The sequence below is a fragment of the Coptis chinensis genome, chromosome 2 (assembly GCF_015680905.1).
Source record: "Coptis chinensis isolate HL-2020 chromosome 2, ASM1568090v1, whole genome shotgun sequence".
NCBI classification, from domain to species: Eukaryota; Viridiplantae; Streptophyta; class Magnoliopsida; order Ranunculales; family Ranunculaceae; genus Coptis; species Coptis chinensis.
In genome coordinates this window covers 15,618,011-15,628,980 of record NC_141457.1, presented here as the reverse complement: position 1 = coordinate 15,628,980, position 10,970 = coordinate 15,618,011, and the positions used below count along the sequence as shown (strand labels likewise).

General features: G+C 38.2%; 1 long non-coding RNA gene across 3 annotated transcripts; it reads right to left on the bottom strand.

The window, feature by feature from the left end:
- Positions 1–384: 384 nt before the first annotated feature.
- Positions 385–2,441, bottom strand: LOC147515090 (uncharacterized). Of its 3 annotated transcripts, none has more exons than XR_015213366.1 (4): positions 940–2,441; positions 794–857; positions 619–698; positions 385–510 (listed from the first exon to the last, which is right to left on the bottom strand). It is a non-coding gene; the product is annotated as an uncharacterized LOC147515090 (long non-coding RNA). The 3 variants fall into 3 exon arrangements; XR_015213367.1 differs by having other exon boundaries at positions 1,565–2,441; XR_015213365.1 differs by having other exon boundaries at positions 794–2,441.
- Between the last annotated feature and the right edge of the window lie 8,529 nt (positions 2,442–10,970).

Here is a 10,970-nt window from a genome sequence, read left to right as displayed (position 1 = left end):
TACATTTATTTGATAGCACATTCAACCAAACTAAAAATCATTCTAATCAACTCCATCATCAACAAATTAAGCATTATCTATCGATCGATCGAACGTTGTCAAACCTAAGAAACAAATAAAGTAGAAAAACATTATTAGTAAATTTGCTACCAAAAGCTCAAGCCACTAACCAAAAACAGACTATTTTATATAGGCATAAGGATAACAATAATGTGATGAGACCTAGTTCTCACAACGAAAGAAAAAATAAATGAAAATACCTACAATGCAAATGGGCTGTGGTCCAAGATATACACTACTATATATATATGCAAGGGTCATAGTACAAATCTTTACTAAAGCCATCACATACCTCAAAGCAAATAAAAAAAAAACAAAATACTATTTTCGCAATACATACGCATACCTTTGGCTTGGCGAGATAAATTGTTCGATAAAATCAACAAGCTCCATACGAATTTCAATAAGCTTAGCGGTGGTATAGGTGATAGTGTTGGCCAGCTCCATTAGCTACACAAGTACGTCAAGTCAACAAAGAATTTAGTATGATCTACGCTTACAAGAAAGAATTACATAGATATTTTAGAATATATATATTAAAAAGAAAGACTTGCTAACCTTTGTCTTAATTGATTGACTAGGATCCATCATAAAGTGTCTCATGAACCGCAAGACATAATATCCACATACGTATCCTCCTAGTTGAATTGGGCACCACAAAAACATAAACAAATTGTCAAAACACATTTAATACACTAAGTAAATCTTTCACATTCAAGTACTGTATATTTACCTTGACATAGTCCCACTCTGGTTCCACACTTTTTCCTTCACTTAATGCTAATGTTTTCATCCCACTAAAAAAAAGAATTTTACAATTAAGTTACAAATTGTTTTCATATATGACATACAAAATAAAAATAAGATTTATCAACTCACGTGTTCACCATGCATCTTAGCTTTATATCAGGGACACCTCGATCCAGTTGAATCAAGAAAATATATATTTTTTTGCACTTACGTCAATAATTACCAAAACCAAGCTACTAGAAGAACTTTTGCAAAATAGGGGACTAACCAAACAAACTCTATGGTGGACAAAACTGTACTAACCAACCAAAAGAATTATACAAATTCGACAGTAAAGATGCTTTTTGTGAACACTAAAAGAAAGACTAAAAAACTTCCAATTTATATATATCTTGAGGGATAAGTACATAAATAAACCAAAATAACTCAAAAAAACAATTTAAGATACCATACACATGAAGGGAACTATGTTTGACCACTTATGTGCCTTAAATTTAATAGCTGGATGCTTTACCAACTTATGCTCAGACATGCTCAAGAAAGAACTAAAGCAACTGTAAGTAATAGATTGGAGAGAAGCTTGATAGAACTACTCCACTTAATATATGACATTTTATTTTCTTTTTTTTAAACCCCTAGAATAGTGAAATGTCATTGTAGGTGGAAAGTATTTATAATACTGTACAACAATGAACAATGTTACCTTAGACTCAGAATGGTATAATGCAAACTAACAACTGTGTCTGAGACCAACCTCTATGATCTTGAAAAAAGAATATAAACCCTTCAGAAGAATAGACACTACTTCTTCCACATAGTACCTGATCCATGTTACCCTGCAGATAGAATGAGTACAACCTTAAAAGGACATGATATTCCATTTTACACTAAACGTTGAAGTATCAAACATGATACAACACCCTAGACCTTGTAAGAAAGGCCTTTATTGCACTTCATGTATAATACATTCAGTCGAAAGCAAAAAGAATAAACTTTTCTCAAAACATTAATAGTATCTCGCACAATAATCACAATAACATACAAAACCAAGCCTCAACTACCAAAATCATAGATCAAGATAACACCTTTCAAACAATTCCATCACCTTATTTGAGGAAAATTTTAAATCAAAAGAGCATTTAAACCCAAAAAGATAACAAAAAAATTCAAAGAAAATCTTACTTGATAAGAAATCAAGTGTGCTGGTATCTATCTGTTGGCAAAAGCAACGAACTCCACTCCAAGTTCGACAGTAAAATAACACATCTACGATTTTGAAATGAGAGATGAGTTAAAACGACGCAGATTTCAAGTGATGTGATCTAAGTAAGAGGTTACCGATACTATGCCAGGGTCTCCAAGATCGAGTACCTAAGAATCCGAGTGAAAATAAGCGGGAATTTTTACCTCTTTCGCATGGCGTTGAAGATCATTGAGGATCCAGGAATTAGATTAGCAAGCGCGCGATGTCTATTTGTCAAACCAAGAAATCTTTTATCCATATCGATTTATATTTTCTCCAGTATTAGTTAGGGTTTTAAATATATTTTGGTTTTTTGTGAATTGGGCATACGTATATTGGCTAAAAAGGAAAAGGCTATACCGACACAAGACTTAACCCTGTTCAATACGGTTCCCTCACTCTACCAGTCACAAGGGGTGTTCTTTTTAGCGCTTCTCTTTGTTGTTACTAATTAAAGCATTAACCGATCTTTTTTTTATTGTTACTAATTAAACCATTAAATTAACCGGTCTTGCTGATGCGTAAAGTTAGACAAATTTTGACTTGACGCTTGTAAAATAGAACTCATAAATTAGACACCAAACTTGACACTTTCATAAAAAGAGTCAAGAAATTTACCCGACGGCTCGCCTGTAACCATCAATATTGACGTCAAGCGTCATAAACTAAATGGTAGGTATACAATTGTTAGACACAACCTTGACACTTAAATAAAAAAGGATCAAGAAATTTATGATGTTTATTCTATAACAGTCAACATTTGACATCAAGCGTCATAAAGTTATTGTGAAATACATATAATGACAGTTTATACGAAAGCCGTCAAGGTAAAAAAAAATAGCCGTCATAAAAAGTCCTTTTTTTAGTAGTGTTCTCTAGTTACGTAATATGAAGACCCTATTATTTCAGACTTGTTGTTTCTGAATATCTATTTCCTTTATTCTTAAACCATCTCCTAATCCCCGTAATACCTAATAAAGACCTCTAGCTCAATTAGGAATTGGTTAGTGTGATAGTAAGTGGCAGATGTGTTTGATCGACTTCGGTTTCTTTGTGTGTCATTGAGATTGTAAGGTAAAGTGTGCCCACTGCACACTAGAGTAGCGAAACTTGAGCAGAAAAATCAGAGTGTTTTTGTCTTGACATTTATGTGAGGACCTACTTAAGGACGCTATTCCAAAGTTTTAGAAACGGACTTGTTAGTGCATTTCATAGTATTACTCATTGTATATATGTTTATTCATAGATGATTGATTATTATGCATATATTAACTTAGGTTTCGACTTGATTATGTTGTATTCATTGCTAGTGAGATGTATAGATAATTGAGACATAAATAAGGAAACAATAGTTCTATTTCTTAGTCGTTGTAGTAGGAAGTTAGAAAATGGGGACAGTGTTAGAAGCAATGGGTTGTGAGATAACATAGGATGCTGTTTTGATCTGGTGCTCCTTTTCTTACCTAAAATAGAGAAAAAATTGATCTTTCGTAGGTTTCTTATCTAGTCTTGCTGGTTTTGCATTCTACTAATAGTAAAATCCTCCATTGCTAAACAGTGGTAGTTTATTAGTGGAAGTTTATAGATTTCAGCCTCTAAGGTAAAATCCTCCGCTATTTATAGTGTAAGTTCGCAGAGGAAATATATTGTGCTGGTTCTTCTTTTTCCTTGGACAGCTTAAGCTACGCCTTTTCTCATGGCTTCTGCGAGCAGTGTAAATGGGCAAGCTGTTCCTCGTAACACATCCTGGAGGTCCCTGTTTGGTCGGTCTGGGTCGTCAGAATCCACGGTAGCCTTTAAGTCTTTCTCTCCGATCTATGTTAATGGAGTGGCTGAGTTTCCGTCGGATTTACTGGAGCAAGGTATAAAGGATTGGGATGAGTATTTGGTTGGTTATTTTCTGGATAAAAGATTGTCATTTCCGATGGTAAAGGAAGTGTTGCAGAGAAAATGGAAATTGAAAGGGTCCTTTGATATCACCACAGATAAAGAGCTTTTCTATATGAGTTTTACGAGCTCAGAGGATCGCCAAATGATCTTAGATGAAGGTCCTATCTTTATTGCGGGCAGAGTGTTTGTAGTAAAGCCATGGACAGTGGAGGTTGATAATTACAAGAACAAGGTGGCCTCCATACCTCTATGGGTAAAGCTGATGGATGTTCCGAAAGAAATGTGGACTTTTGATGGACTTTCGTACCTTGCAAGCTTAGTGGGTGGCACACCTATGTTTATGGATGATGCGACAACTAAAAGGAAAAGACTATCTTTTGCTAGATTTTGTATTGAGTTCCCAGTGAACTATGATTATAAGGAAGTTATAACAGTGAAAGCAGGGAACCGAGAGGTTGTTATACCTCTGGAATATCCATGGAAACCGAAGTCTTGCACAAACTGTAATAAATTTGGGCACTCAGCAGACCAATGCTCTGGTAGACCAACTAGGGTATGGAGACAAAGGGCAGTTCCGCGAAATGGTGGAGAAACCATAAGAGCCGCCAGAACAAGAGGAGATACTCACAGCCAAGAGGGTATTGTTATCGAAACTGACCAAGGGATCCAAGAAGGAGCAGGGTCACAAACAGTTGCTGTGGTGATTTCGGATTCAAGTAGCAATGAGGAAATTGGGCAGCACGCTGCTATGGCTGAAGCTATAGTGGATATTCAGGCTATTGGAACAATGTTAGCAGTAGGTTTGGCGGACCTAAATGCAGGTGTAAATGCGGCTGTCAGTGGACAAAATGATGGTGCTAACTGTCAAAACCTAAGAGGCGCATCTCCACAGGGTGAAACAAGGCATGATAACCAATTGATGGTTGTAGGAGTTTCTGATTGCAATGATAGTGCTGATGTTTTACAAGAGGTAGAGCATAGCTGCGAGATGGTGAGGGTACAGAGTAGGGAGGACGATAGGCCGTTACATCACTTGCTACCAGATAACACTCTTGCACAACAGTTTCTCAGTGAAGGGGGTATGTTTGAATGCCTTGCAGCAGGAGAAGACCTTGAGGACGACATTTCTGATGCAGAACCGGAACTTTTTGGTGATAGGACTCCTCCACCTATACCAGTTACACTGTCAGTACAGACTCGAAGTCAAAAGAAGAATAGAAACCAGAATCAACACCAAGCACAGGCAGTTTCCAGTAATATAGGAAAAGAGAGAGGCCGAGGGCATGGAAAGAGAAAAGCTCATTGATTCTCATCATGATAAGAGTGTGTAGCTGGAATGTGCGAGGGTTAAATGACCACACAAAAGCTAGACAGCTTAATTTGTTTAGTAGAAAAAAGAACATTAGTTGTATGGGTATTTTGGAAACAAAGGTGAAAAGAGAGAAATTCCTAGCTATACCTGGAATAGTTTGTCCTTATTGAGAAAGTATTCATAACTATGCAAGCGATGATAGTGGTAGAGTTTGGATTGTATGGAATCTGGATATTATGGAGATTACGAAAGAGCTGGAGATGACGCAATTTATTCACTGTAAGGTGTATATCTTACAATATGATCTCCAGTTTACCTTGACAGTTATATATGCTAGTAATAATAATACGGAGAGACTGATTCTCTGGGAGGAATTGAAGTTTCTCAGTCATGGCATTCAAGGACCGTGGTGTGTTATGGGTGACCTGAATAATGTACTCTTCTCGCACGAAAGAATTGGGGATGTGGCAGTCCACCAGAGGGAAACAACTCCACTAGCAAACTGCTTAAATGCTTATGGGCTTTTTGATCATACAGCAACAGGATGCTTCTATACATGGAACAATGGGGGTGAGGTTGTCAGGAAATGGTCAAAGCTAGATCGGTGTCTGGTGAATTCTTCCTGGTCTTCCATGCAGTTGGCTACGAGTGTAGAATTTCTAACTTAGGAGTTTTTTGACCACTGCCCAATAGTTATGTCTTTTCTGAATAAAATAAGAAGTCGACCACCGTTTCGGTTTTGCAATTTTTGGCGACTTCATGAGGATTTTGCACCTACCCTTGCTCAATGCTGGAATATTCAAGACCATGGTAACCCACCGTACATGCTATCATGCAAACTGAAAGCTTTAAAGGCTGTTCTAAAGGGCTAGGCTCGCTCCTTTTGTTATGATGCCCACAGACTAGTGGAGGAAACAAGAGAAGAGCTAAGACAACTTCAAGTGAGACTACCGGTGAACCCTCTAGATTCTTCTTTATGCTGTCAAGAGAGTGCCACAAGGCGCAAACTTTGTCTTTTTATCAAGATGGAGGAGGCGGACCTTTTTCATAAGACTAATATTGAGTGGCTTTGTTTCGGGGAGAAATGTAATGCCTTTTTCTTTAATGCAATAAAGGAAAAGAAGTCTAGGAGCGTTGTATGGTGTATAAAAGACAAGGAGGGTAATCTCAGAGAGGGCCAGATGGAGGTTAAAAATGCTTTTATTGAGTACTACAAGGACCTTCTGGGTGTCACCTCGCCTGCTACTTGTGACCATGCAGTCTTTAATGATCTAGTTATCTCTGAAGTGGATAATCACACAAGTCTATAGTTGGCTTCCCATATCACTGTTGCAGAGATAAAAGAAGCTCTTTTTTATATGAATGATAATAAAGCTCCGGGCCCTGATGGGTTTAATGCTTTCTTTTTCAAGAAGTGTTGGGATGTTGTTGGAAATGACGTTATAAGAGCCATCCAGCACATTTTCAAACATAAGCAGATGCCAAGAGGTACAAATTCCACTATTCTTAGTCTTCTTCCTAAGAATAGAATATCTTCTTGTGTTGATTCTTTTAGACCTATTGCATGTTGCAATATTATTTATAAATGTGTATCTAAAGTTCTCACAAACAGAATGAAATCATGTATTTCTTCTTTGATTTCTTGTGCACAATCGGCGTTTGTTCCTGGGAGGACTATATAGGATAACTTGTTGCTTGCTCATGAACTTTTGCGAGGTTATGGCTGAAAGAGAGGACCAAAAAGGTGTGCAATAAAGTTGGACATCAAGAAGGCCTACGACTCTATAAGCTGGAATTCCCTCTTGGTGATACTACAAAGATTTAAGTTCCCTCCGTTGTTTGTTGAATGGCTAAAGATGTGCTTCTCATCCCCGTTTTACTCCGTTCTAGTTAATGGGACACCTGAAGGATATTTTGAAGGCAAGCGAGGGCTAAGGCAAGGTGACCCGGTCTCTCCATATCTCTTTGTTCTTGTGATGGAGGTGTTAAGTGCTATGCTGCAACAAGGGCTTAGGTCTAAGTCTATCCATGCTCACTTCAAGTGTAGAAAGATTGGTATCTCTCATCTTTGTTTTGCCGATGATGTAATGCTCTTCTGTAAAGGTGATATGGAGTCTCTTCTGGCGATAAAAGATATTTTGGCCTCATTTTCTAATGCAACAGGGCTACAGCTCAGTAATGCAAAAACTACTCTCCTCACTGGTAGCATGTCTGAGGAAGAAGGGCTACAACTTGCAGATGTTCTAGGAATCTCCTTGGCTACTCCTCCAGTCTCCTACCTAGGCTTACCTCTCACGGCCACCAGATTGGGTATTAGGGAATGCCTCCCACTCATTGAGAAAATAACGGGGAGAATTTCAAATTGGAAAAATGCATCTCTTAGCCAAGCAAGAAGGGTGCAGCTTGTTCAGTCGGTCCTGGCCTCCTTCCAAACGTATTGGGCGAAAACCTTTGTTTTGCCGAAAACGGTGCTGGATAAGGTGGCAAAGCTATGTAACAGGTTCATCTGGGCTGGATCTTCTATGGAGAGAACGATGCATCATGCGAGTCATGAAACTCTAAGAGTGGCTAAAAACCAAGGTGGGCTTGGGCTGCTAGATCCTAGAACTTGGAATAAAGCGGCGTATTGTGGGCTTGTTGTCAAGATTGCTCAGAAATATGATTGCTTGTGGGTGAAATGGACATGGGAGCACCAAATAAAGGGTGAATATTTCTGGACTATGAAGGAACCCAAGGACTGTTCTTGGGTGTGGAGAGGCATCCTTAGGCATAGGGAGGCTACTTGGAAGAGTGTGAGATATAGTATTGCTGATGGGTGGAAAATGAGCTTCTGGCATGATCCGTGGTGTTCTGGTCCTTTAATCTTCAACGCCCAAGCTAGAGAACTGCTAGCGACTTCTATTCCTGATGATGCTTGTGTTGGATCGATAATTGAAAATGGGAGTTGGTCGAATGTTATTTGTCAATTATCGAGCTGGGAACTGAAAAAGTGGATCATGGAAACGGAGGTAAACAGCTTCTTAATAGAGGATCGAGTCATCTGGACACCAACTAGCACTGGTCGCTTCTCCCTTGCATCGGTGTATCTCTCGCTCAAGAAAATTCGAGGAAAAGTAAAATGGTTCAAGCTAGTTTGGGGTAAGTTATCGGTGCCCAAACACTCTTTTACTGTATGACAGCTCTTCTCTGGATCATTGCCCACCCAAAATAGACTTATGTTTAAGAAAGTTATAAATGTATCCAGCTGTTGTCTATGTACTGGTCACGTGGAATGTTCTTCGCATCTTGTTTTTTACTGTGCGTACTCAGCGCAAGTTTGGGCGAGGATAAAGCTAGCTATGGGCTTGTCTGGGCAGGTGAAGCAATCACATGAAGAGTGGTACTTCTTAATGAGACTATGCAGAGCGAACTCAATGCAAAACGAAATTCTGCGAGCCTTCACTTGTGCAACAGTCCATGCGATATGGAATGAGCAGAACTGGCGATTAAAGAAAGGCAGGAAAGACTACCGAGTATCTTGAGTATGCAGATTCTAAACGATATGAAAGTGTATCTTGGAAAAACACTGCAGTCTATTAAGGAGAGCCATGCGATGCGGGTGTTGCTGCAAAGACTAGGAATAGAAGGTAACTACAAGCCAGTTGAGGAACATTGGGTGCACTGGTCAAAACCGAATGATCAGGTACCTATGCTGAATACTGATGGTTCGCTGAAGCTCGGCAAGGCAGGGTATGGTGGGCTAATGAGAAACTCAGAAGGTAGGGTCCTCTTTGGGTTTACTGGATCGTCAAAATCTCCCTCAGTGCTTCGTCAGGAACTGCTAGGAGTCATGAAAGGCCTACAAGGAGCTGCCCAGTTGGGAGTAAAGAGACTGCATGTACAATTTGACTACATGAGGGTTGTACGCATTCTGAATTTGAAGGAGGAGCCACCTTAGACGGAGAGGAATAGCATAGCACAGATAAAGCGCATTATTATTGATTTTGAATTGGTGGACTTTGAACATGTTTACAGAGAAGGGAACCAGGCTGTAGATTATTTATCTAAGCTTAGTGATTCTAAAGACGAAAGTGTTTTGTATTTCATTCCCCCTTTAGACCAAAGACTTCATGTTTTGGTCAAAGAGGATGAAGAGGGTAAGTTGTACTTGAGATCATGATCAAATAAAGGTTGGGGCAACCTTAACCCCTAGCTTTTTCCAAAAAAAAAAAAGAAAAAAAAAGTCGTTGTAGTATAGATGAAGTTTGTGAGTACCTTTACTTGAAAACTCTCATGAGGCTATAACTTGTCCACTAGGGAATTCCTAGTGGTTTAAGGCATTGTTGTATATGGTCAATGCAATCGTACTTGGCGAAATGAGATTAGTTAGAACTCCATTTTTGGTCACTTATGCTAATTTCTCATATTTGCTTGAGGACAAGCAAAATACTGTTTGGGGGTGGTTTGATGAGAGCTCAAAACTGTAGTTTTAACCCCTTAACAATAATACTTTTAGACCAATTATGCGAGTAATAAATAAGAGTTAATGCTGATTACGTGCTTTTATGTATTTCAGGCATTGGAATCGATTATGTAAAAAAATGTGTCATTTTTGCGAGATAAAGGAGCAAGGGTTGGTTAAAGTTCTGTGATTAAAGACCAAGATTCAAGGAGAAAAAGCCTTTTTAAAGCCCAGTCAAAGCTGAAAAGTCAAAGTCAACGCGGGCAGAAATAGCGCACAAAAATCAGCAAAAGTTCCGAAGACCGTATCTTTGGACTCAGACCTCAGAATTGGGCCTACCTTATGTCAAAACGACCGTCTTAGAAAGAACTTTCCAATGGTCTAAACCTTGACCCAATCAGAGGAGCAAAACTAGACAAAAAATTTGCTGAAATCAAATCCAATTGAAAAGCCCTCTGTGGACTGAAGAATTTGGGTCTTGGGCTCGATTTTCTGACCCAAAACATGGCTCCAGGCCCATGCACGAAATTGGGGATCTCTTTCTCTTCTTGAGGGGAGGAAAGAGGCAGACTCATTAGCTAGACCTAGATTAGAAAATAAATTAGCTTAGACTCCATTAATTAGTTTTATTACCTTGTTTTTAATTCAATTTTGAATCAGTATTGTTATTTATTCATTAGATCAATAAAGTTTGTTAGTTATTCATAAATCTAGTTTCATTCCAATCTAATCATTTTAGTTCAATTCATAGATTTAGTTATCAATTATTACTAGTTCAATTCAATCTTGCATGATTAGATTTCCCTTTTAATTCAAATAAGTAAAATTATAATCTTTATATCATGTCTTGTTTTCATTCCTATAGAAATGATAGTTTTATGAATCAAGGCTAAACCTCCATTAGAGGGGTTTGAGGAAGTCTTGATGAAAACTTAATTGTGTAGTGTAGAATTAGTTGTAAGATTCTATTCCACTCTAGAAGGTAGTTGATTCGCCATGAGAATGGGTTGAAGTTCCTCACATGCTAGTCATTATTTGGTAAAGATTGACATGAATGATTAGAGATTAGAACGACCAATTCTTATCGTAAGAACGAAAGAATTGGATTACAACAATCTATGCTAGTTTATTAAGTTGAATTCAAGGTGGAATCAAATTCCCCTAATTCTTTATCTAGATTCGAACCTTAGTATTTGAATTGCCATCATAGTATAATTTCCATCATTACTCTCATTAACTTTGATAGACTGATAATCGTAGTAAACGTTAATTCT